Source organism: Pocillopora verrucosa, chromosome 5 (genome assembly GCF_036669915.1).
Source record: "Pocillopora verrucosa isolate sample1 chromosome 5, ASM3666991v2, whole genome shotgun sequence".
Lineage (NCBI taxonomy): Eukaryota > Metazoa > Cnidaria > Anthozoa > Scleractinia > Pocilloporidae > Pocillopora > Pocillopora verrucosa.
The window spans coordinates 12,043,753-12,070,708 of NC_089316.1; the positions used below are offsets into that span (position 1 = coordinate 12,043,753).

The following is a 26,956-nucleotide window of genomic DNA, read 5'->3' on the forward strand; positions in this document are numbered from 1 at the left end:
ATGATTCTTTGTGGTTTATAGAGGTTTCGCCCCATTGAAAGTTCAACAACAAGTTCACCCCTGTTACGACGAGTTGTCCCCATCAAATATAATATAGATTTATATAGCCAAGCCTTAAAGAAGAGCTCCAGTCAGTTTATTTTCCAGCTCTTCAACTTACTAGAAATTCCTATGCACTAGCTCTCGATGAATTATCTAGATGTGGGACGGAAAGACGATATTCTCACAACTTGCAAAGTGATCAACATATCAACATGCATGCTAGTCAGCGGTATTTTCAAGCAGCTGAAGACTTTCGTTTACATTCCTTATGGTTTGAACGGATTGTCCAGAATGTAGAATGTTTTCTTCCCTAGATGTCTGTATCGGTTGACATGATATTTAATTGCGCGTGTTTGTTAATTTTGGTTTAGACAGAAAGAATCCAGAATCGTGCTTAGCATCTCTTATACCTTCTCCTGATATCGCCATTTATGACTGTTTACTTCAACGATTTTTTCTCTAACCTGTCAAACTCCTCTGATAAGCGTTGAAAATTAAAAAGAAAAGTCACTTTTCAACTCGTGTCGATGTTTAAATTCTCCTCTTTCAACTGCTCTGGCTGGAAAGACCTATGCTGTAATTGCATATCAATGTACATATCTTTAAACCAACTATCCTCTATCCTGGCAACTCTAGCCACTGAAATTCTAAATTTGTCTACTATCTGAGCTGGTTCTTACGCTGCGAAAGTTAGATTTCAACGAAGACAGGCTAGAACTAGGATATCTTTGTACATTACAGAAACTGATCCAAAAATCAATCAAGTTTTATATTTAGTTTTAAAGTTGAGTCGATGTTGTTATTGACCCATGAAAGAGACTCAAAAGTCTGATATGGTAGCCTCTATGAAATTCTGTCCTGGAAACTGGAGTTGTGGCAACATCACGGTTACCATGTATAACAAAAATACATTTTATTGATCTGAAAAAGTATTCATTTGGCCATTAACTAAGACTCTCACTGGTTCACTCTGATAAAATTTTAACATAAGAGGTTTTAAAAGGCTTGGGTATTTCTTAAAATTGGCTAACTTAATGCAAAAACTCAGGTTATACATTGAATGCACACTTTTTTTTAAACATTTTTCTATTAATGCAGTTACCTGCTGGCAAAACATTATAATATATTTCAACCCAACCATTTTCTTATGAACATCATTATGAAATAATTATGCAGGTACCCTAGCTAAATAGGAAATGGCTGGTTTATACAACATGTCTTAAATGCCACCTTCAGACTAAGCGAACGGCATCAAGAAAGGTGTATAAGGGAACAGGGTCGCTTATTTCTGTCATTCATTTGCTTCTCACGCCTGTTGCGGACTAGTTCATGAGGCTGGGCTGCCAAGGCGAGGGACTGAGGATTTTAGCAAGCCATTAGATTTAAGGGAAATGTTAATGAGGAAAGTGACTTTTTTGGAGCCTGGAAAATATCATTGTGTAAAGCCATACAGGTACTAGCAAACTCATTCTTATAAACTAGTAGAGGAAGGATACAATATTTTACTTCATAGATTTGATGCATGGGCTGTGCACAAAATTTTAATCGGGTTACTAGAACTAAAATCCTCAAGCAATGATAAAACGTAGCCGGGTTAACACTGAAGTCGCCTCAAGCGCCAAAGTTGTTGTTTTCAAATGTCGTTTTTTTTTTGCGAATACAAGAACGTGTATAGTATAAAGATCAACATCTTAGACAATGGCTCCGAGAAGCCGAATTAAATACAAAGATAATAGGGTTAGCTGCAAAAATGACTGAGATCGTTGGAAAATGGTTGCAGCAAGGATGCGTTTTTTCCAGAAATAGAAGGAAAGGGCGGAGTTTGCCTTAGATGGCCTATACTGAGACGGGCTTAGTAACAACAGATATCAATGTCGCGATTTTGTGACGGGTCGTTCATAAATTCAACAACCGGGCAAACGAAGTCAGGATGAAAAGTTTTTTGCCACAGAAGCATTTCACACCAAGTTTACTGCAATTGTGGCAATTATTCGATGGACCATGCCTTTAGAAAAAGTTTTCCATCTGCCACAACCTTGTTTCAGTTTTGTTTCGGTTTTGCCTCAGGACAGGCGAAATCCTGCTGTGAGAAGAATAAATTTCGCAACTAATTGACAACTGACAAAACTTAAAAAAACCAACCGTTCATAATATTTTCTGTCCTTAAATTTCCTATGTTTTGGTTTTTGCAGAATTTTGTAAGCGCGTTTAAGAAAGTTATAAGGTCTGTTTGTTTGATTGTTTGCTAGTACGTATCACAAAGACAAGTGATTCCCAACTTCCGGTTGCAGCCCAATTCATTTCCGCTTTGTTCCAGGATACATTGTGCACTGTTAAAGATGGCGGACGAAGGAAAATGAAAATTTACCCGAAACAATTAGCTCATAGGGAAAAGATTACAGAAGAATCTCAGGCTTAGCGAAGTCTCTTGCTGATTGCAAAATAGAGGTAAGATTTTAGTCGACTCATCGTGTTCACTACGCACAAGTATAGATACGTTTAAACAAAGTCAGCTTCAAGATTGTCCAAGACTTAGGGGTTGTAGCTAGGGATTGTTCCAGTTTATGCTTACATTTCTTTTTCCGAGCATTGCTCGTATTAATCTTTATCGTGACAAATTACTCAACAGGAAAGGTATTTTAAACCTAGAATGAAAAAATGACATCGAAGTCACGTGAGGTTTGGTTTGTTTCTTTTTAACCCTTTAAACCCCAAGATCTGATTGTTAAATCTCCCCTCTCGCTGCTACACATTGTCTTGTAAATAAGTTGTAATAATTTGTTGTTAAATCAGCGTAACAACTTTTCCCTGATAAGTTTTAGGATTCTTGTTACCTGTTTGCTGGATAATGTGAGGATATTATCAGGAGAAGTTTCATCATCACTTCTGGGAGTTAAAGGGCTAATTAAGCTTACATAGTGCTAAGGATTTACATATGTTTTTCTCCATGGAAAAGTAGCAATTACTTGTAGTTGCTGCTTAAAATGAATTCTTCAGGAAAAATTTATCTTCAGCTTTTTTTTTTATTCATTGTTCTTGTTTTGCCCTATTTTGTTTCAATTTACCTTTCAGCATAATGCAACTTGTGGTTAAATTAATTAAGAGCATAAAGGATTCTTTGGTTCACCACTGAAATGAAACAAAAACATTTCAGTGAAAGTCATATTCTATTTTTGATGACAACTTATTAAATGGTCGCAGTGTGATAAAGGTGTGAAAAGAGTAACACTAAAGAGTAGTCACATGTCAGCTGTTAAAGCACTATGGTGGTGTGATCTCTGGGAAGATTTGTATGCTGCTGCACTTTGGGATAACAGAGAGTAACTTAACTGTTCAATACGCGTCTTCTGAACTTTTGCCCCCTTATGTGACTTAATTAAAAGAAAGAAGGAAACTTTTAAGAAATGAATGAAATGCATTGTTGCTGCCAAAAATCACATTGACATAATTTATTTTAAATTCATATAGTTTTTTCTTTCCATGGCATTTTCATTAAGCTCTTTTGTTTCCAAGTCTGTTACTTTCATCTATTTTTTTTTAATTAAAAATTTAACAATTCATAGGATTAATTTTTTCTTCCCTAAGTTTCCTATATTTTAGGCTTTGCAGAATTTTGTAAGAGTTTTTTTAACCCTTAAACTCCCAGAGGTGATTAATATGCAACTTCTCCATATAATAAATATACATTTTCCAGCAAACAGGTAATGAGAATACTCAGACTTATCATGTCAAAGTTGTCATCTTGATCTAACACTGAATCCTTGTTCCTAATTTACCAGGAAAAGTTTAATAGCAAGAGAGGAGAACTAACAATCAGATCTTGGAAGTAAAAGAGTGAAGATAGCTATATGGTCAGTTTGTTTGTTTATCTGTTACTTTTTTTTGCTTATTACTTATTTTGTGTCATTCATATAAGTTCTTTACTGTAAATTTTATTAATTGTGATTTATTTATCATTTTTTTCAATCATTTTAAATCGTTCTCTATTGTCTTTAACCAGCTGTTTCTCCCTGGATCTGGTACAACATTTGTTAGTGTCTTTTGTTCTCCTTTATTTTGTTTTCTTTATCTAAAGTAAGTTATTATTTGTAATTTATTTTAGCAACTGCTTCAATTGTTTACCTTGCTTTGATTCTTCAGTTTTTTTAATTTTGTTTGGAAGTATATTAAAGAGTTTTTTTTTTGGACTGTTAAAAGTATTTTTTTATGAGCACCTCTGGGACTGTGATTCCCACATCTTTTTTTCTCTTTCATTTATCTTTTTTGAACCAATGATGCTGTTGTTTTGTTCAGCTTATCAACATTTGCTGAGCAAGTCTCCAACATCTTGCAGTTCCCTTCAGTCTATAATTTCCCCCTTCACATGCATACCTACTTCTTGATATATACTGATGATAAGATATTACCCAATATATCTGTCTTGAAGAGTTGTCTAATTTTGGCTGCCTGAAATTCTGATTTTTTTGGCTCAGTATATAATGGATGACAACCCAATTGGTAGCCTTTGAAAACCTGTGTCTTTGTTGGAGAAAAGAATGCTCATGCCTGAGAGGTTTATTTCATAAATTATATTACAGCTGCCCTCTTTTATGTCTATTATACTTCAAATGTTTTTCAACACATAAGAAAAATGTTTATAAACAGACTACTGTTTATAGTGTGTCAGTGTTCTCTGAAATGATTTTGTGAACAAAAGAAACATTTTCCTTCTATAGCAATGCTCTTCATCTTGAATCAAATCTTAAACACAGAGTTTTCCATATTAGATGTAAGGTTTGAAAATTGGGGAATATCACTTGAGGTATAATTATTCTTGCATATATCCCCCAGTTTTAGCTAGGGGTTAGAAAGTAAAAGTAAGTAAGTAAGTAAAATAGGGATTCTTATCAATAAAAAATTTGTCATGTATTTAATTTTTTATCTCTCTGAAGTTTCCCTCTTGTTTGATGATGTATTTTTGTTACAGGCAAAGAAAATTTAATTGTAGAAACTTGAAAAGAGACAACTACACCTGTTGCAGCAAAGTTCAGAGACAAAAAATGCTACAGGAGACCCACTCACTTTTTGTCTGGGATGAAAAATGTAGTGAGGAGACTTATGAGCTTGTGGAAACTTAAAAGATTACTGCTAATACAAAATATATGATACTTACATGGCATACTGAGTATGTTGTGTCCTGTGTACATTTCATTTAAATAATGAGATTATATTTGAAAACTGAAATAGAAACTAAAATGCTGGGCAGTTGAACCCATGAAGCACAGAAAGACCAGTCATTAAAAAGAATACTGGGCATATGATCATAAAAAAGTCAAGTTTTATCTTAGTTTGATGGCTTGTTATTGAACCTGTGCATTCTAATTATGTCACTTGCTAACTGTAATCTGAAATCCACAAGTTGTAATATTTCTGCCTCAGTGTCTCCATCTTCTGTCCCTGAGATGTCAAAATGGCAGTTGCACTGTGTGATGCTGATAAGGATTTGTTATATCCTATTGTGGCTCCCTTTTCCAAGCTTTTGGAAAGATTATCTAATAAACTAAAAATATTCATGGTTCATTTCACCTCGGTTTTTGTAACAGAAAGGAGTACAATAATCCAGTTATACCCTTACACACCACAGGAAGCCCAAGCTTCTATATTAACACTGTTAATATATAAATAATGCAAAGATATAAACACTGTAAACTGCTGCTTACAAGCCCCCAACCCCCATATTTGAGCCGCCCCCCCCCCCCACTCCTCAGGTTAAATGCCAATCTACCTTTGAACAAAAGAAATTATAAAATGCAAAAGAAAAATAATTAATACTAGGAGAAAGATGAACTTCAAAGGGGAAGTCTAAACCTCAGTTTTGTTTTCTTACAGTTTTGCTCGTGTTGCTAGTTTTTTTTTTTAATTCTGTTTCAAATGTATTGAAACGAGTTTGAGTTATTTTGACGTTTTGAAGCTTAATTAAAATCCAATAATTGCAAAACGTATTTTGATCAGCGCTCAGCTTCTTTCGCTTTGTCTATTACTTTCACAAGTCCTCTCGGATATGGGCCCCCTCGGACATAGGCCCCTCCGTTTATAAGCCCCCTCGGATATAGGCCCCTCCGTTTAAAACCTCTTCCTAAACCTCTTACGAAGTTGCATAATCACTGAGCTTATAATCGTTAGGTTTCGGCATATTTGTTTTGTGGAACTTCAAGAATTGGAATAGTGACATTCTCAACTTGAAAGTTTGATTCCATTTTTATTAAAAAAAAAGATAACACAGCTTTTTTTCGAATTTTCAAGGCTACTTTGCGGCTGATTAGCTCGCCGTTGAGAGAGGCAAGAGAGGGAACTGAAAACTACTTATGCGGCCGTAAATCAGCTTTAAAAAAACTCTCAAAATTCAAACGAGTAAACAATATAGAGGCAAGTAAAGTTCTTTGTTCAAAAGTATTTCAAATTTCTGGGTTAAGTATGCAACAGTTTATTCTCAGAAAAACCTCGTATTTCGCTCGTCGGCTAAAGTAATAATCATATTTGCATAGTTATGAAGGCTAACTGTGCGAGCCTGGGCTGCCTGTGGGCTCAGTCAGGCATTCAGCGAAGAACTTAAGAACAAGAAAAGGGCGGAATTACCCAAAATGCGCCATTTATTTTTAATGGTAGGGAGGGGGGCAGGGCTGATGTTGGCCTTAATTTTCCTTATGCTCTTGGTTGATGGAAATGAGCGAAAAAGTTGCCGTGGGATCAGGAACTTTAACTCGCCCGGTTCTTCGCTTGTCTCTAATCCACTGACTTAGAGTCGCAAACAGGTTTCTTATTTTGGGAAAATTTTGTCGGTTTAACTTACCTTCGGACAATCATGAAAATGACAACGATCTAACCAAGATAAACACAGGAATCAAATTTACCCACTGAATAAATGTAGGGGTCCAAGGAACGTAACCACAAAGTAAGGCAAAGACCTCGACAAGTGGTCGCGTGATTGTTATGAAATTTGATTTCCGTTGTCAAGGTCATGCGATTATTTTAATTGTGCGAATGTCACGATTACATACTCAAATTTCAGGAACGAAGCGAGGCGATTAATCGACCTCCCGCCACTCGTCTCGTCAAATTTCTCGTTTGTAAAAGTGCTCTGCAGTTATCTATAAATCATTTGGTTTCACACCTCTGCCGAAGGAAAGGAACTTTAGCTGTAGGTGAATCTTCCCACGAGATTTGAGTAACAGATTGGTTGAATCCTAACCTCTGTGTTCCAGGTAAGACTAGGTGAAGCGATTTAGAAGATGTTTTGATAACAGTCGTTGTTTGTAATGCCCCGAGTTGTAAATATGCCTCAAATAACCTGCTTCAGTACAACTATCATCGTGTATACAGTCGTATGTGATTCTGTTAAATAGCAAAAGTGAAGCAAGACCAAGGTTAATAGAATCTGAATATAACTTAAGGGTCCAGGATGTTGGATAAACATTCGAGCGAGGGGTCGTTAGCTTTTGTTTACTCGGAAATGTCGATAAGAAACTTCAGAACACTTAAACTATTGAAAGATTTGGATTCTAGCAGCTAAATTTAACGAATTCTGCAAAAGTAAATTCGATAAACGCAGGTTACTATTTTTTGCTGTTTTTGTCGGCTGTATATTGGTTAATTATTCTGCGGAGTTGGATGGTTACCATAATTTTGGATCTCTTCGTGATATTCCGGAACCTTGGCTTTTGAAATAAGAGCAATCTTGCTTTGCAGTAAGACCTGTATCTACAAGTTCACAACCATGTTTCATTATGCACGAGTTGGCCATGATTCTTTGATTAGATAAAGGGAAATTTGCCGAAGGTTGCTTGTCTTTATAAATCTACCGCTTTAATCTGTCTCTTATCGGCTGTTAATCATGTCTAACGCAGCTAAGTGTGTTTCACATTGTGTAGAAGTTCGTGATTTGATTTGATCATTTAGACAGTCACATTGACTCGTATTGAAGTTTACGTATTCACTCGGTTTTAAAAATATTTCACCATGGTTACGGTTATAGCAATGGGTAAATACAACCAAAGAAGCCGGGTAAAACTCCCAAAACACCACAATCGAGAGAGCATCCCTCTTTCTGTCTCTGGAATATTGATTATGTGATCAAAGTCATGAGTTTCATTTTCAAGAGAAGAAAAACTACCTCTGACCCCGGTCGCTCTCAAATAGGAATTTCCCTTTTTATACCAAACGTCTATTCAAATTGAGCCGCAGCTAAATTCTTTAATTTGAACTTAAGATTGTCATGCAAGAAATAAATTATCACGGAATGAAGGTTATAAGAGATTAAGGTGTGTAAAGAAACCACCGATTTTTTTCTTTTGTATTGAGGCTCGTTTAACTTGAGCTTCAACCGATAAGTTTGGAAAATGAACTGATCGCTGAAGCGCTCGAGGAAGACAAATGATATTTTCCTTTGTGTTTTTTTTTTAGCTGTGGAGGTTCCTCAAGGCAAGACAGATCAAAATCGCGAACAATACGGCTCTCCAGGTTTGAAAACACTGAATATGAACATTAGCACTATTCGGCAATAAAATATTTCATGCTTAGAGTAGAGCTACCACATATTGCAAGTTTACTGTAAATATTGATCATGACCTTAAATTTTGTTTGAAAGTAAAATTAGTACAACGACACGAGGATGGAGAAACATGAAACTTAATCGTGCTGAAAATATTGCGTGGCTTTCAGAGCTGTTAGTTAGAGCTTAACCGGAAAAAAAAACTGCGGGCTAGTCTGCCATCTTTTAGTGGATATTTTCACCTCATTTTGCTTAAAGAGATGTATCACTAGCCAGGAACAGGAAAAAAGCTTAAAAGTGTGTCCACGAGAGCACTAGGCAGTCGTGCTACATACCATCTCACCGATTTCAATGAAATTTGGCCAGTTTAATGGATCTACCCCAAAACTCAGAAAGACAAATTAGTTTCTGTTTTGGTTTTTTCCGGGGGGAGATAGACAACCCCCCGGTTTTTCTTGGTTTTCACCAGGGAAATCACTTCAAAGTACGTGAGATGTATGAAGCTTTCACTGCCATGGTATTTAACCAATTACTCTGAGGGTTTGCACACATATTATTACATCCTTAGTAAATGTCCGACGCAAGTATCAGTCAATTTGATTGACGGCTTATCAATCAAAAGAGGCAAATAAACGACTGTGTTCTTAGACCTTTCTTTTCGATTCATCCAAATATTAACAACTTTGGGGTCAAATATCTCCTCTTGCCAGAAAGCTACAACACTAATCTTAATTTCTCCTTATAATCCATCATTTCATCTCTGAAAACCATCAAAAAAAATCTCAAGGCACTGCCGTATTTTTGTGTTAAATGCCTTTTAAAATCTGCGACTGTGACAAGCTTCTCTCAACTACACCAGTCACGCAATTCTGGATCTAGGCGGTCACTTAACTAAATAAACCTAAATTTTTTTAGCTCTTTTTACAAGATGATTGATCAAGAAAGCTAAAAAATTTGAAGAATTTTCAAGATTTTTCGTAGGAATGGAGAATTTCACGCTTACAGTGATGCGTGTTGGCGAAAAATTAATGGGAAAATTGTAGAGTTTCTTTTTTCTGTCGTTTAATACTCTGGAGATTTGCTGAAATCTGAAAATATGGCTTTTGTTCAGCACAAAACATTCATTAGTCTATAATTTGATTGTTTGTCGTCATTACTGCTCATTTCAGGGGATTTTAAAGTCACACGCTGCGTTTTGGTTGACATTATCACAAGTTCCAGTGTGCTACAACTTCGGCTTTTGCAGACGAGAAATTCTGCGCTCTCGCTCGAGAGCAAATATCAATAGCTCCATCAAACTAGAAACTGTGCTACTATCCCGAAAATAAAATTAAAATAGTGTTGACGTTGTCACTTACCGCCATCGAACATTTCCATGCAGAGCTCCGCCAAACTAACATCTGTTGCGTGACCCGTACACTTTCCGTAGGAATTATTCAAGCGCGTTGTTCATGCTTTCTGCTAAATAAAAATTTCAGAATAATCTGCAGATCTCTACGATTATTTGCTTGCTTCTATCGTAAAATACAGTATTTTTTTAAAGCATGGCGACTTCTTTGTTAGAAATATGGACGCCAGTGTGGAGCTCCGACATTACATGTCTCTTTTACAAAGGAATTTTTTTCTTTTCTTTACAGAATGGTACTCTTTCTTTCTTCTTTGGGCCATTTTTTTCTTTATTCTTTTTTTTTTACTAAGGACTTTTTTCCGCTCTTGATTTTTCCGTTGGCAAGATTTTTCGACAAGCAAAGAGCTTCTACGAGTGATTTTTTTAAAGTGCGCGATGTAAACAAGTTATGGGATTACATTTAAGTGAAAATCGAGCCTCAACGTGAGCGGTTGCCGCGAAACTCGCCCAGGGGATGCGCCCAGGTCCGAGATTATGACACCTTCCTAATTTATTAACTTTCATTTAAAAATACGTTTTTCGAAATAAATCGGTTGCTTTTATAGATTTCGGGATTATTTTATGGAAACGTTATGTTGAATGTTTGAATTCAGTTTAGTCAAATAAAGCAAAATCGATTTTTTTCGACCTCTGAAGGTGGAAATTCCCTCTGCCCCCGGTCGCTCGCAGCTAGGAATTTTCCCTTCTTCCATGGTATGCGTATGGCATACCATGGTGAAAACCCAGCTGTGTTTCTCTTTCATTGCATGGACAAATTGCAAAGCTAGTCAATAGGGATACGTAAAATCTTATCGATTTTCATCTTATGTAAACATTGGCGGCTGGACTGATCAGAAGCGGACGAAAATAATTTTCTGACAAAAGGAAACCTATGGAAATCATTTCTGCATATCTATAATTTCACTCAGTCAAAAAAACTACCGGTCATATTAAGTACGTTGTGAAGTATTTTCGTTCCGAGGCAAAAAACATATCAGATACAAGCTGGAGAAAACCGTGTAAACAAAGATCATTGCGTTACAATGCAAAGATATATTGAGGATTCGAGAATGGTGGAGTTTGGCTTGTGCAGGCGAGGAAAGATTTGGATTCCAGCAGCTAAATTTAACGAATTCTGCAAAAGTAAATTCGACAAACGCAGGTTACTATTTTTTGCTGTTTTTGTCGGCTGTATATAGGTTAATTATTCTGCGGAGTTAGATGGTTACCATAATTTTGGATCTCTTCGTGATATTCCGGAACCTTGGCTTTTGAAATAAGAGCAACCTTGCTTTGCAGTAAGACCTGTATCTACAAGTTCACAACCATGTTTCATCATGCACGAGTTGGCCATGATTCTTTGATTAGATAAAGGAGGCAGTTGAATTTATTTGTCATGCTGTGGTGTTTTAATCGATTTCTTTCTTACCACAAACTTAACTACAAATCGCTAGGAAATAACTTAGTACAGTCTTTCAGTTGCATTAAAGTGTATACGGCCTGTTTTCGTACTTATTGACGTTTTCGATAAACAAATCACTGCTCAAAGGAGAGAAGTCTGTCAGCGGGGATGGAAATTGTTTTTACCGGGCTGTTGCTTTTAGGAGGAATGAAGCAGGCGCTGAGAAACACGAGGAGATTAGGAGGTGGAGTGGCAGTTTGTTTCAGAAAAAGGTTTTTGAGCTGCGACTCTTCGCCATTCGCCTACACTTAGTAGCTCCCAGGCATCCAACGGAATCACCTTTAGGCGTCTTACTATACTTACGTCTATTTAAATTGAGCCGCAGCTTAATTCTTTAAAACTAGGTATACCTATCGATAGAGTGCCAACGAGCGATCAATTTGTGGTTTGATAAGGGGGTTTATGCTGAGGCATAGTTTTTTTCAATTGATAAAAGGGTTTTTAATAAGAGTAACATGGAAACTGTACTAAGGTTTCAAGGGCTTGGTAATATTAACCAAGTCATTTAATAACTTGAACATGTGAAAGGATGTGAATAGTTCTTGTTATTAATGTAACATTATAAAGAATAACGTAACAAAGAATATGAATTGTGTTGTATTGTATAACTGTTGCTTTGAAAGAGCATAAAAAAATAACACTGAATTTTTCAGTTACAATATGTTGATTGAAGCATATAGAAGGGGTTTTGGTTAGTACAATGTTTGTGAACAGAAACGTACATGCACTAGTCTTTGCGAACTTAGTAATCTTAAAAAAAGCATATGAACTTGAACGTGAAAACCAATGTGAATGGTTTTCTGCTATTAATACAACACGTTGAACATCAATAGCATGGTAAGAAATAAAATTAACTTGTTTCGTATGTATGCTTTCAAATAACAGGTAACGTAACATTGAATCAGAACATGGTAATGAAAGTTTGTTGAAGTCTTCATACTTAAGTGTTGTAAATAAATATTTTAGTCGGTGGTCTGGCTTTGTTAATTCTGTACTGTAGGACAGTTTAACTTGACAGTGAAGATGATGATATTTCAGTGATCACTTTTCTGTTGACATTATATTTGAATTCTATGTCTTGAAGATCCATAAGTAGTTCTTCAATTGTGTCCGAGTCACTAAGTAATGAGATTGTCGGGTGGGTGGCGAAGAGGGACTCCAAGACATCTGTAAATGCTGTTGACCAAATGTCTTTTTCATCCAAATGTACAAGTAGTTGAACAGATGCATCTCGTTTGCATTGCATCTTTCTTTGTCGGACTCCACAGTTTTTACGTTTGAGTGTGTTCTGTTAGGAGATTTCATTAATTTTACGTTTGCATGCTTGGCAGGTGATGAAAATGCTTAGTTTGTTGATCATTTTGAGGCTCTCTACTTTTGCTTCTTTCTCTGGATTTGCAAGTAATGCAGGGCCATTTATAGGTTTCAGTTGTTGATTGGCTTGTTTAAACGTTGTTGTAAGGGTTGTTCCCAGATGAGTGATCCCTTGGAAGTGCTTTACAGTAAGGTTTTCAAACTCATATGTGGTGCCAGTTTTGATGTTCTTGAAAAGTGGATCCCATATATGAATAGTAGCAGTTCCAGTTTCATCCTCCAGGACACAGTCTTCCTTTACAATTGTCATTTCACTTGAGGATTTCAATTGAACAGGTTTAGGGTTTTCATTTCCCAGTGAAATGGGAGCAGTGACATTTACTTTCTGATTGACTTGGAGTGTGGGGAGCTCCTCAAGTGTAATCTTCTTGGCAGGCTGAGTTGAGGGCTCAGTCTTTTGGGATTTGTTGATGGGTTTGTAATCAAAATCAATATCAAAGGTTGGTGTTACCCTTACTGTTGATTGCTGGTTGAATATGATGTCATTGTTGCTGTTTTGCTTAGTTTTTTTGAGCGTTACAGCTGTTTTTGATGCTTCATGTTCTTGTAGCATGGAGTGGTTTGCAATATTAAATCCTACAACTCGTCTCAATTTTGATGGGCTTGTTTGTAAATCAAAACCATACCACTGATTTTGATTTCGTGAGCGTTTTATAGGACTCAAATTCTGAATGTAGCCACGGTGATTATCTAAGAAAGAGGAAATAAAAACTGAAGTTAGACATGAAATGTTGATCACAACAAATTACTGCATCAGTGTCAATCAAATGTTCTGCAGCTCTTTGCAGCTCGTGACTACTTTCAATTGTGCAGTAATCAAATCAAATCAAATCATTCAGCACAGTTCAGACAGCAGAAGTTGGGAGGAGCCACCAAAGATTTCAGTGACGGTAGTGAAATTGCGTTTGTCAGTAAGGTTTGAATTTTAGAAATGGCAATGTATTTTTTGTGTAGATGTAATCTAGTATGGTGAGGCCAGACGAAGATTTTGTAACAAAAATTACAAGGGGTTGTTTCCTTTCAGCAGTTCTTGCTCATTCAATCTCCCTCTCCACCTACTTTCCAAGTGAAGAAAACAGGAATATGGAGAACCACAAAAAACCAAACATTGTAAATTAAAGCTACAGGTACTTACCAGAGTTTGTATTTTCTTTTGACATGATTGACTGACAGGAGATCTGGAAACTGAAGAAAAAGAAAATTTTCAAACAGTGCAGAAACATTTTTTTTTTGAAATATCAAAGATTTTGAAATGTATATGAAATGTGAAATGTTTGTTGAAAATATTTGGAACCAGTTACCACAGGGAGACAAGATCAAAATTGTACAAAGTTGATTTTGAATTGTAATTGACTTTTTATCTTTTAATCTTAAGTGTAAAAGAAATATTTATGCGTGCATTGATCGCTTTGATTTGTTTAAAAGAGTATGACATATACGAAAATGTTTTTTAAGATATTTTGAGATGTGAATTCAGTGTTTCATTAGCCAACATATCAAGACGGTTTTCTTCTTCTAATATAAACTTAAAGTTAGTAGACTTTTTGACCGCTTGTAACCTCTCTAGTGTCACTGGCTCAATAAGAAGATCTTGATTTTTTTTACCCTGCTTAAAGCAACATATGTAATTCCAGGAGATCTTTCTGATGATCCTAAATCAATCCAAGCTTTAGATAGGGTCAGACCTTGACATTTATGAATTGTCATCGCCCAGGCTAATTTTAATGGCAATTGCTGTCTCTCATATTTTTTTCCTAAACTTTCTGAAACTTGGGTGATGGGACAAATTGGGACACATCTTTGAAACAGAGAAGAAACTGATGGTCCTTTATATTCATCATCAAATTGAACCAATACACATATTGGAAGACATGGAGGTTGTTGTCCTTCAGCATACACAAAGTCAAGTACTGTGCCTAATGCTCCATTACAAAGGCCAACATCAGTCCATAGATTCATCGTTAACATTACTTTTGCTCCTTTTGATAAGTAAACTATAGGTTCAAGGCCTCCCATGTCATCAGCACTAAGTGTTTGTGCTCCAATAGAGTGACGAGCTTTAATTATTGCTATTGGTTGAGTCTATTAAGTCTACTCTATTAAGTCTACTAATGTTTAATTCTGCGACTTTTTCCTTATGATAACAAATTCTTACAGAATTCTTTTCAAACTCATTCACATTGTGCACTTTGTCCAGTGTTCTGGAAATTAAAGAGTGCCAATCTGATTCAGTTGATTCACCATGGCGAGCTCGGGTTAGCATTTCTCTAAAATTGGATTGTTCAATATTGTTTCCTTGAACTCTGATTAACTGTCAATTTAACAACTTTTTGAATTCATGATATAGGAGAAAACCTTGCATTTGCTTTTCTGTTTTTGGCATAGAATGGTAAAGTGGTTTGTCACCTACTGGTGGTAACTGAGCTATGTCACCAACAAGAATGACAGATATGCTGCCAAATGTCATGTCTGTTCGTCCAGTAGCTTGTCAGCAACGACTATCAATCCATCTGAACAAACTCTGGCCAACGAAAGAGTATTCATCTATTATTAAATATTGAACGTTTTCAAGGTTACTTTGCAGTTGTTGCAAAGGTATTCCTTTTAAATCACAATGTCTGTTTGAACCAATAGGTAATTTTAGCAGTGACATTGAATGATGCTTTTCCAGTGTAAGCTAAAACCTTACATTTTTCCTGAATCAAATTTCTTAAGGAATCAATGAGATAGCTTTTCCCTGTTCCTGCTACACCCATAATAAGAAAGCACAAGGGATTTTGTTCACCACTGGCAAAATGATTGGAAACTATTTGATAAGCTACTTGCTGCATTTTACTAAAAGTTGAAGTATCTATGATTCTTGTTTCACAGGAATGGTGAGCACTATTCTTGTTTTTCTCTCTGTTTATCCATGTAGGCATTGCATTTATCTCATCATTTGTGAAATACTGATACACTTGATGCCAATATGCATGTGGTACAGGTGTAGATTTCTCACAAGTATCAGCTGTTTGAATAGTCAACTCTGCCATAAGCATCCACTCTTCTCTTTCACTTTTGATGTTGTAATCTTCTTCAAAAGAATCCTCATTCAAAGGTGTTATGCATATGTAGTTGTTTACATCTTGCATTTTGGTTTCCCAATCAGGGACTAAGGATTTTGCAGTATCAGTTAGCAAGAATTTTTTCCAACATGTTGTGTATGTCTCATCAGCCTGTGGAAGGTTATCCCATGCATCATCCGGTGTATATTGCCAGGGTTTGTATTTAAGCAACTGATATTTACAAAACAAACCATAGTCTTCACTCTTTGGATTGGATGAATAATTAGGATAGGTTTTGACAATTACAGTTTTGTCTCTTTGTTTAAGTTTAGAAGCTTTGAAAGTAAACGTTGATGCAAACTTGAAAAAATTGTACTCTAATAACTTCGGGTCTACCTTGAGATACTTGTAACGTTCAGCATAGGTATCAAGCAATGAAGGAGCAGTACAAATTTGGTTATTTGCTTTAAGGTGTACTCTTCTCGATCCATCAAGGGATGCAGTGATAACCTCATGTGTTGCACTTACAAATTTTATTGACAGTAAATGATGCATTTCCTCTTGAATAGAATAGTCTCTTTAATAATATAATAATATAATAATAATATACAGTATTTATAGAGTGCTAATTCCCAATGGTCCAAAAGCGCTTTACATAATAAAAATAACAAAATCCTAAACCTACAAAACTACATTGTCATTCTATAAAAATTCCCAATGGTCCAAAAGCGCTTTACATAATAAAAATAAGAACAAAATCCTAAACCTACAAAACTACAAAACTACATTGTCATCCTATAAAAACATCATCATTCTATACAACATCATAACCAATTTTAAAAAGCCACGTCTCGAGCTTAGATTTAAAAGAAGAAAGGGAATTACAAGATCTAAGTTCGAATGGAAGTGCATTCCAAACTTAAGGTGCGGCAATAGTAAAAGACCGGCCACCATAAGTTTTAAGATTAAATTTAGATGTAGAAAGTAAAAATTGATTGGAGGATCTAAGAAGTCTACCAGGTGTATAAGGCTTGATATGATATGAATTTTGAACTCATTTAAAGGTTTGCTTCCCCTATTAGGCCATGCAGTTTTATGGTGTTCTAATAGTTCGTCTTTTATTAGCTGCTTTTGTGGCTTCAAAACAACAGGATTTAATACAGTGCTGCTTAACTCTGTTTCATGATTGAATGGTATTTCATCACTGTTAAGTGGACCTCTATCTGGATCTATTTCATCGTCACTGATTTTAGTACAATGAACCTTTTGCAAGTCACTAGGAATTCCTTCAGTTGGAAGGGAAGACGAACAAGTATAATCAATTTTAATGTTTTTGTACACAGGATTGTGATCAACTAACCACTGCAGAGCCATAGAAACTTTTTGTCTTCGAACAATTAAATCTTTAGAAGTGCTATTCTTGCCTTCCGCTATTATTACTATTATAGGGAGTTCTTTGGGATATTTTGGTAGTGTGTCTGCAAGATCCTGGATATCTTGAGGGAAATTAATGCAATGACCTTTATAGGCTCTTTGTCCACCTGGCTTTGTGTAAACACTGATAACTGGAAAAGCACGAGCAATTAACATCTCTTCTATTTGGGTTAGAAATTGTAATTTGTTGTTGTAATTCTTTGGGAACTTGAGCTGGTATCATGCTGTTTTGAGCTGAGAACTTTTTAATACTGTTCTTGTCTCTTACACATCTTGAACAAACATAGTCTGCTTCTTTTTTGTTTTTTACTGACAATGGCCATGCTTCATGGCAAACTCAGCAATGCCAGATTTTGAAAATCATGGACTCATGAAACCTCTTTATATTAATTGCTGCCCACTCCTGATGGTGAAGTTGTCCATATGTTTTAGCATCAAACAGTGAAAGATACTTATCTTGACTTACCACAGGACACTGTTTTGTTTTTTTTTTAAATGAACTGTGTTCCTGCTTCACAAGTAGTTTGATTATTAACAATTTTCATTTTACTTCCAGAGTTGTTTTGGTCACTTTTCTTTCTTTTTCTATATTCCTTCATGTAATCTATGTTCTTAATCCTTTTTCTTAGTTTGTCTGCTTCATTTGTAGGCATTTTTTTTAAATGTTGTCCTTTTCCTATAATCCTTCACATACTGTTTGTTTTTGATCTTCTTCATTTGTAGTCAAGTTTTTTTTAATGTTATTTTTTTTCTATATTCCTTCATGTACGCTTTGCTCTTGATCCTTTCTCTTAGTTTATCTGCTTCATTTGTAGTCAATTTTTTCTTAAGGTTATTTTTTTTCTATATTCCTTCATATATGCTTTGTTCCTGATCCTTTTTCTTAGTTTATCTGCCTCATTTGTAGTCAATTGTTACTTGATGTTATTTTTTTTTTATATATTCCTTCATGTATGCTTTGTTCTTGGTCCTTTTCCTAGTTTATCCGTTTCATTTGTAGTCAATTTTTTTATTATGCTGCCACCTGCACTCATTTTCATTAGTTCTCTCTTCTAATTTACCTATGCCATTTGTAACATCTGATTTTTTGTTTCTGTATTTTTTCAGATGTTTTTGTTGTGTATCCAACTTAAGTCTCTTATCAGCTTCCTTTATTTCTGATTGTGTCCTTTTTTTGTTATTAAACGAATCATCTTGTTTACTTTCTTCCTCAATTTGATATGAAGAAGAGCTCAATTTGCCTGATTTCAAAAACACATTAGGCACCTGAGATTGAGTTCCACCCTGCATGGTTTCATAACATTTGTCTTTTGGAAATGCTTCAGTTGGGCTATTTGGCTGTAAATCAGTTTCAATTGTGGATGAACACTTTTCAAACACAGCAAAAAACCAACCATTAGGGTAATTATTCAAAAGATCCTGAATTGAAGTGAAACTTCTCACTGACACACACAAATCATCAATATATATCCATTCAGTGTGATTATTTATAGCCACAGTAAAATGATGACTTGCACAGCGTACCAGCGTGGGGAAAGTATACTTTATTGATACTAGTTGAAGCAAGTTCTATGAGTAAAAATTTTGGAAGGATAACAAAATGTTCTAGCAATGAAACATTCCCAGAATGCTGTTGACACAGACCACAGAAAAGTGCTTTGCTACTTGGAAGTATTGCCTCAGAAACATAATTGTCAAATAAGCTATGACCCCAGTTTTGGCAAGTAATATAAATAACAAATATACTTGTATTCTTTATGATTGCATTGTTGCACAATGAGCAAACTGACTGATTGCTCTCTTTTACCAAAAAAAGGATTACAATTCCTCGGTCATAACTCCAACTGTGCTTTATTTGAATATGTCACTAAATACAGCATCTGCAGACATTATAGCAAATGAGTTACAATGCTGTCTCAAATAAGCCCAAACAGGTTCTCGAATAAGGGTCATATCCGTCTCCCCATTACAACTTAGTAAATGCACACATGCTTCAAATAACGTTTGAAAAAACTCATTACGTTCAACACGTTGCAAAGAATCTCTAAAAATAGCAAAAGTGAGTTCAAGAAAAGAGTCAACTGCACAAGAAAACCTGCCCGAGTGTGTTAAGCAGTAATTCATAAAATGTCTTCGATTGTTATTCGTCTCTTGCAACTGTTGATTGGAAGAGGTGGCCTCATTCTTCTTAATGTAACCGACACTTGTGTTTCCATTTACAATATGCGCTTCTTTATTTGTTATAATGTAAGGATTAAAGCTTCCGTGTGAGGCATGGGGAATTCTCCTTTGTAAATATTTTCCGCTATATTTCATAATACGTATTATGTTCTTGTTAAATGAAAAATAATATAAACTTGAGCATCCGTAGGAAAACTTCGTACTAACCCCAGTATTTACATTGTAATGATGTAATTTCAGTAAAAATATTGTGAGTACTGCGCATAAACACACCATGATTGATAAGTGCGAGAAATATACAAACTGCTTTGATTCCGTTTGTGAATACGCTGTTTGGAGGGGAGTAGTCCGTCAACGCTGCTCAATCGAACTTTCAGTGCAAAGTGAAAGTGAGAGGGAACAAGCTACTTCGATTCATGAACTTTCAGTTCGATACGCTAGTTCGATTGATGAACAAGCTCGTTCAATTCTCTGGTGAACACGCTGGTTCGATTTCGTGATTGCTGAACTTTCAGTTCGATACGCTGGTTCGATTGATGAACACGCTCGTTCAATTCTGTGGTGAACACGCTGGTTCGATTTCGTGTCTCGAACACTGAATTTGAACACTGGATTTGCTCTAGTTTCAACAGTTTTCCTCAATATTCAGTTTGATTGATGAACACGCTGCCCTTGCGAACTGAATTCCCAGTTTTCTGGGAATTCCTAGGAATTCCTAGGAATTCCTAGGAATTCTCAAAAATTCCCAATTATGCAAATGATCCTTGCAAACTGAATTCCCAGTTTTCTGGGAATTTCTGGGAATTCCTAAAAATTCCTAGGAATTCCTAGGAATTCCTAGGAATTCTCAAAAATTCCCAACTATGCAAATTAACTCTGATTTAAAAAGCTTGGAATTACTGGGAATTTCTGGGAAAGGAAGACTCCAGTGTTGTGAGGACTTGGAATCCCTAGGAATTCCTAGGAATTCTCAGCTTTACAAACTACCTATAATTTAAGAAGTGTGGAACTCTTGGGAATTTCTGGGAATTGAATTTGAGGCAATTTTAATACCCTGAGGTCCACATAAATTCTAAGAAATTCTCAATACCTTGAATGTGAAGGTTTTAAGAAAAAGAGTAATTTCAGAGGCTTAAAACTTTGGCTCAATAAAAGGTATGCTATACAAAACTTACCAAGAGATATACATACATGTACATGTTTATAACTTAAAGATCATGAAATTTATTACTCAAACTAAGTTTTAGTAAATCTTTACATTAATATGGATTTTCTCATGAACCAGCTGTCAGTTATGTTAAATGGAAATTGCCAACTTCCACAATAATTAACAATAATTACATTGTTATCTTACTTCCCTAACCTACATTACTGGTTGCCTTTGTTAGAAAACCTTGGAACAGTCAAGCTCAGTTGCCTCAAACGCTGTCAGAGACTTTTTGTTGACAATACTTTTAGTAGAAATTTCATGCCTTAGACAAACAAATTCAACACCTAATTAATCTTTATTTTTTCATGATTGTTGTTGCTGCTTTTTTTTTCAGTTTTTTGCTCTATTTTCATGACTAATTGCTGTAATTTGTTTTGCTGTTTTTATTCTTACAAAACATTTTTGTAAGAGTTCCAATACTTGTAGATCATCCACACACTTTGCAAACATTTGGCATGCAGACAAGACAGAGGTAGTCAATGTTCCCTTAGAGGAAAAACACCTTTTATATGACGTCTTCAATTTACTTTATTTGAAACTCTGATCTGAAAATATTTGTCAACAAGACTTGTTAGTAGTGAGAAGTACCAACCAAGTTTCCTTTCATAACTTAATTTCTTAAATGTCCCAATCACTGGATCTCCCAAAAAAATATTACATCTTTTTATTTTTGGTGCAAATTACAAGTCCTTCTTTATATAAAAATGAAAAGTGCTAGTCACACTTCAATAATTACAGCTCTTAAGTTTACTTGTTGTTCTTCTCTGTCTGTCAGCTATCAACAAGATTGTTTTATACTTCGGGCAGTGCTATTTGTGGACCAGAGTTCCAACGCACCTCTGTAATCGCATATAGCTACTCCTGTCTCTTGTACAAATGTTTCTCCTTTGTAAGACGCACTCTACTCTGTTGTCAATACTGCTTTAAGTTCAGTGGAAACGACTGACTGAGGAATCGAGATGGCGGTGTTGGAACGTGTTGCTGAACGCTTGCTACGGTCAAGCTTTGTAGATTTAGGTACTGGTACACTGGGATCATCTATGTATCTCTTATACTTCCGAATGTGGTATCTTTCTTTTATAAATATGAGGGTAAAAGACGATTTGTAGTCGCATTCAAAACTGTGATTGGCTTGTGTTATTTCTCACCTTTGCCATTAACACAACTCAAGTGAGTTTCGAGTCTTTGTTTCCTCGACAACTTCGGCCACAAATCGTGCATTTGTAATACGATCGATTCTTTTCGATTATTTCTACATAGAGTGAGCTCACATCTTTATTTATATCACCAAGCTATCCATTTTCTAGAAGCAGAGAACCGGTCGGAGAAGTCAGAATAAAGTTGTGCGCTTCTCTTAACACTGCAATCGGCAAGCCAGCGGATTCACTTTGCTAGCCAATGACAAGTCCTAAAAGATCCACGTGATCATGCCCGTGATCGGAAACAAAGAAGACTCCATTTGGCGCTCATCTTTGAATGTACTTTGGATCGGTTGATCGCTTTTCTCAACTGTTTTGCTTAATATAACATTTCTAAAGATAGCTTTTATTGTGGTTCAATGGGAAAACGAGAATAGCGTGAGTGTTGTAAAAGAAAAGAAAGTCGTTGGCGCCGTGGAGTTAAAAGAAGGGACAAAAGTACAGACATATTGACTGGTGCAAACAAGGGTCGAGTGGCCATCTGTAAAGCTACGATTTTGAAAGTTTGTGGTGAGTAAAAATTGCGATATTCGTTACGTGATCAAAATCTTATAAAAGAATAGATGTAGCGGGTTGAATTAAGCTTACATAACGCTCCGCAACTGAAACTAGAATAATTCTGAGAATCGAATCGGTCACTTGCATGCCGCAGTTTCTTAAGCTTATGCTTTACAATGAAATAAACCTATCAGTAAGGTTTCAAGATTCCTCTAGTCACGTTTGGGAACATTCAAGATTCATAATAGGAACTGTTATTAAACAAACCTTAGTACATAAAGAAGCCCTCCTTGGTAAAAACAAAATAATGTATTCAGCCCTTTTTTAGTAAAATCCATGAGAGAGATGTACTAACTCCAATATAAAAGTCACTCAATATAACAGAGATTTCTCAATTTGAGAATCCAATGAATGCCCTTTTCCTCATAGCCATCTTAAAAGCCTGGTCTGAGCTTTAAATATACATATTTTAATATATTATTTTTTTTCAAATTCAGATGTCAAGGAATCCAGATACAAAATGGTCAAGGTTCTTGTTGACAACCTCATTCAAGGCCAACTCATTGTGAGCCCAGGAAAAAAAATACAAACAGTACAAACAGCAGCTAAGTTTGCAGTTTAGGATAACTTCATTCTAATTTATTGTTACAGTTACAACAAGATTTTAATCAAAAAATCAATTTTATTTGTCTGTAATTAGCCCCTTCACTCCCAAGAATATAACTATATAAATATAACTTAAGATATTGTATTTTATGGAAAAGAATCAACAGATTTTATTCACAATTTGTGTCAAACCAAATTTAATGATTGATTAGAACTATTTTATATGAATAGCTGTAATTGAAGATTAATCCGTATGAAGTTTTCAAGAAAAGAAAAATAAATCAAATTCCATCCTAATATTACCACACATTGATGTTAATTAATCAAAAATATTTTACATGTAAGCCTTAATTAATCTTCTAAATAAATTTCATTAAATACTTGAATTTTAGCTGGGTTTTTTTAATTTAAAGTATTTATTTTATATCATTAGCCTCAAATTTTTGCTTAAAATTCCCAGTAATTCTTAAACATTCCTAAAAATTCCCAGAAATTCCCAGAAATTCCTAGGAATTTTTTAGATTTACACCTTTTCAGGGAAAGTCATTGGTTCTCTGAGTTGGAATTCCTAGGAATTCCTAGGAATTCCTAGGAATTCCAAGTCCCGTTGGCTATAAACTTGGAATTTCTGGGAATTTCTAGGTTTTTAGAACCAGAGTTGTTATGGTTGGGAATTCCTAGGAATTCCTAGGAATTCCCAGTCCGAATTTACCGTGAAAATTCACACCTTTATTCCTAGGAATTCCTAGGAATTCCTAGGAATTCCAAAAGCCATTTCGCAAGGGTGGTTCTATTGATTGCTGAACTCGCTGGTTCAAATCAGTAGCGAACACGCTGGTTCTATTGATCTCTCTACCACTGTATAACACGCTAGTGCTATTGGTCTCTCGACCACTGTATATTCTGAGCAAAGTGAGAGGAAACAAGCTACTTCGATCGAGGAACTTTCAGTTTGATACGCTAGTTCGATTGATGAACACGCTCGTTCAATTCTGTGGTGAACACGCTGGTTCGATTTCGTATCTCAAACAGTGAATTTGAACACTGGATTTGCTCTAGTTTCAACAGTTTTCCTCAATATTCGAATTAGATGAAGAGTTTTTTAAAGGAACACTGGTCGATTGAAGTTTTAGTTTGATTGATGAACACGCTGGTCCTATTGATTGCTAAACTCGCTGGTTCAAGTCAGTAGCGAACACGCTGGTTCTATTGATCTCTCAACCGCTGTATAACACGCTAGTACTATTGGTCTCTTGACCACTGTATATTCTGAGCCTATGAAATTCTTTACAATTCAATAACGACCACAACAAAGAAAACACTCACCTTCTACAACAAGATCGAGCTGCTTGCACTTCAAACCAAACGAAGAGACGCTTCCGTAAACAAGCTCATCAAACAACCACGCGAAAGTGTCTAGATGTACCGCCTCCTGATTGGTTAAAAAAACTACAATGTAACACGTCTTTTCATTGGCTTGAATAGTTCCTTCCTTGCAATTGGCCTAAACTGAGACATTCTTACTTACGGTGCGATGTCGCTCTCATCGATCCAAAAGAATTAAGGTACGTTTCTTCTTGGAAAGGGTTGGCTGGAGAATTTTGGTATTTTTTCCAAAAAAAAGTGTTGGCCCTACAGGGCTACAATGGCATTGACTAGGAAGATCTCTATCACAGAAACCAGTCGCCATCCCTTAGAGTAGGTAAACTTGAACTTTATTGCATTTAGAGAAAAGAGAGATGAGAAAGTGAGGGTGGTGAAGGCACGTATTGGCAGTAAGATTTTGACTTCTATTGTGGAGGACAGTCAGAACAACTTTCAGCCAGCCTCTGACTCCAATTCAGAGTCTGACAGTAACAGGGTATAGCGTATTGTTTGATCTAGTAGAAACTCAGGCAGCGGATAGTCAACAGGAGCAAGAGGCTCAAGAAACGATACCTGAGTCTAGTGCACCTCGATACGGGTGGAAAAGGACACGAGTCCTCCGAGAAAAAACTATGTGCCATGGCATATAAATGTAGAAATGTAACATAGAAGCGATAACAAAACACCAAATTCAATCAAAGTAGGTGAAAAGAAAAACTTAAACTATATGTAAAATGGAAAGCACATCACAAAAGACCTCGTTTAAAAATTCTGGAAAAAGTGTGTCCCTTAGCTTGAATTGCTTACAGAAAGGTATGACCCTCCCCTTTAGGTACTCACTTTTACTGATAACCTTCCCCTCTGAGGCCCCGGCCCTACCCCCCAAGAAAAAACGTACCTTTCCTTAATGTTGCAATCCAAACATGACAAAATTGAGTTGAGTTCAAAATTACCTATCGAATTTCAGTGATCGATATGTGAGATTTTAATTGGCTAGTTTCGAATTATTTTTCGAGTAAGTCTGATTTTTAGCATCAAGTCGAGGCTGAGGGGAATAGGAGTCGTCTCAACATGGCAGGGAATGATGCCTTCTTCACAAATATGAAAGTTCCTGAGCTACGGAAATTCTTAAAGGAAAGGGGTATTCAAATTTCTGTAAACGGTAAGAGTAGGAAAAGGGCAGAACTGCTAGAGCTTTGCAAGAACGCAGCTGAAATAAAAGTTCCTGAACTTGAAAAGAAAACAGAGCAATGCGACGAGTTGATTACGTTGCCAGGAGAAAAACTACTTCCCCATCCATTTTCGCTGAAGTTTATTGGACTCATGACTTCACCGGTATTTCAGACTTCAGGATTCCCGATAGCTGCCATTATCTGGTTGGAAAAGATGTTTACGATGAAGACTGTTTACTGTCGTATAAAAGTCCTGAGGGTTTTTGCTTATTTATTGAGGGGTATGTGGATGATCTGAAGTATCACGATTTAACTGATGCTGGGACAGATAAACCGACTGGATACGGCTATTTCCAGTTCATAGTCCTTTCCTTTGAAAGCTTCTTCTCTATGAACTTTTTTTTTATAAAGGACGTGGCCGTGATCATTCAGAGCAACTTCAGTAGAAACACGGATAATTTGGGCGTGAAATACTCCTTTGCTGTCTTCGTTAGCGTTTCGTTTTCTCCGCTCATTCGACCTTTTTTCGCGTTGACTTGGACTTCTACGGACTGTAAGCTGATTAAATATTGTTGGAACTGTGCCGTGTGCCAACCTTTTAGTTCCAGAAAGTGTCTTCACGACTTTTTTAGTCTCAAAGTGTTCGGAGCATATATGCAAGTTCTTGATGGACGTGAACTCCTTATCAGCGCGACGACAGAAGGCGCTTCCTTTCTTTCTTAGACTCTCTTCGCCTGAAAACTCGGAAAAGTTGAGGTCCGGCCTTTCAGTTATTTTTGCACGCAGAAATGGCACAAAACTTCATATTCGACTTACAGTCACTCCGATCTTGCTTTCAAAATAAGCGCCCCTTAGCCTCAGCTTGGTGCTAATAATTAGTTACCAGACTATGTCGTAAAAACAATTTGAAATTAGCCTACATCACCACTACATCATAAATGGAAATCACTGTATGAGAATGAAGAACTGTCATGCGATATTTTAAGTTACCCATCGAGAATGATAAAACCTTAATCGAGAAAAAGACTGATGTAGCAATATACCGAGAATTAAATATGAACTGTTGAGAATGAGAAATTGTTGCGTGAGAAAAAGAAATCACTCTGCGAGATTATCGATTACTTTTTCTGAGCCGGTGAGCAACAGTTAGTAAGCGGAATATTTCTCTCAAAATGGCGGAGCAACTTAGTGCAGAATACTTTACAAAGTTTGTTGATTCTCTAAAGAGCACCATTGAAAGGGACTTTCGTTTATCACGCATTGTTCATGTAGGATTAGAAATCGGTGCCAGGAAGCTTTAGGAATACACAACAATGCTTATCGCCATATCACTGTCTCAAAATTCCTCTTCAAACCTGTTTGAGCTGTTAGAATTGTCTTTAGTCGTCTTCTTAAGAAAGACGTCAGATATTTTAAATGTATCATGCCTTTGTCCAAAAGAAAAAATTCCATTGG

The 26,956-nt window shown here is 36.1% G+C and overlaps 1 protein-coding gene, 1 long non-coding RNA gene and 2 pseudogenes across 2 annotated transcripts in view; 2 read left to right on the forward strand and 2 right to left on the reverse strand.

Annotated features, from left to right (window-relative positions):
* The first annotated feature begins 2,355 nt into the window (after positions 1-2,355).
* Positions 2,356-5,601, forward strand: LOC131799673 (uncharacterized). Its single transcript, XR_010717623.1, has 3 exons — positions 2,356-2,490; positions 3,822-3,893; positions 5,009-5,601. It is a non-coding gene; the product is annotated as an uncharacterized lncRNA (long non-coding RNA).
* Positions 5,602-7,101: 1,500 nt separating this feature from the next.
* The window catches only part of LOC131799672 (uncharacterized), a 42,565-nt gene continuing 22,710 nt past the window's right edge, over positions 7,102-26,956 (forward strand). Inside the window, exons 1-2 of the mRNA XM_066166373.1 lie at positions 7,102-7,283; positions 8,482-8,538. The gene's annotated coding sequence lies outside the window, so the exon portion shown is untranslated. The remainder of the gene's footprint in view (positions 7,284-8,481; positions 8,539-26,956) is intronic.
* LOC136281242 (uncharacterized) lies at positions 11,760-24,349 on the reverse strand (annotated as a pseudogene).
* LOC136280709 (uncharacterized) lies at positions 14,243-17,426 on the reverse strand (annotated as a pseudogene).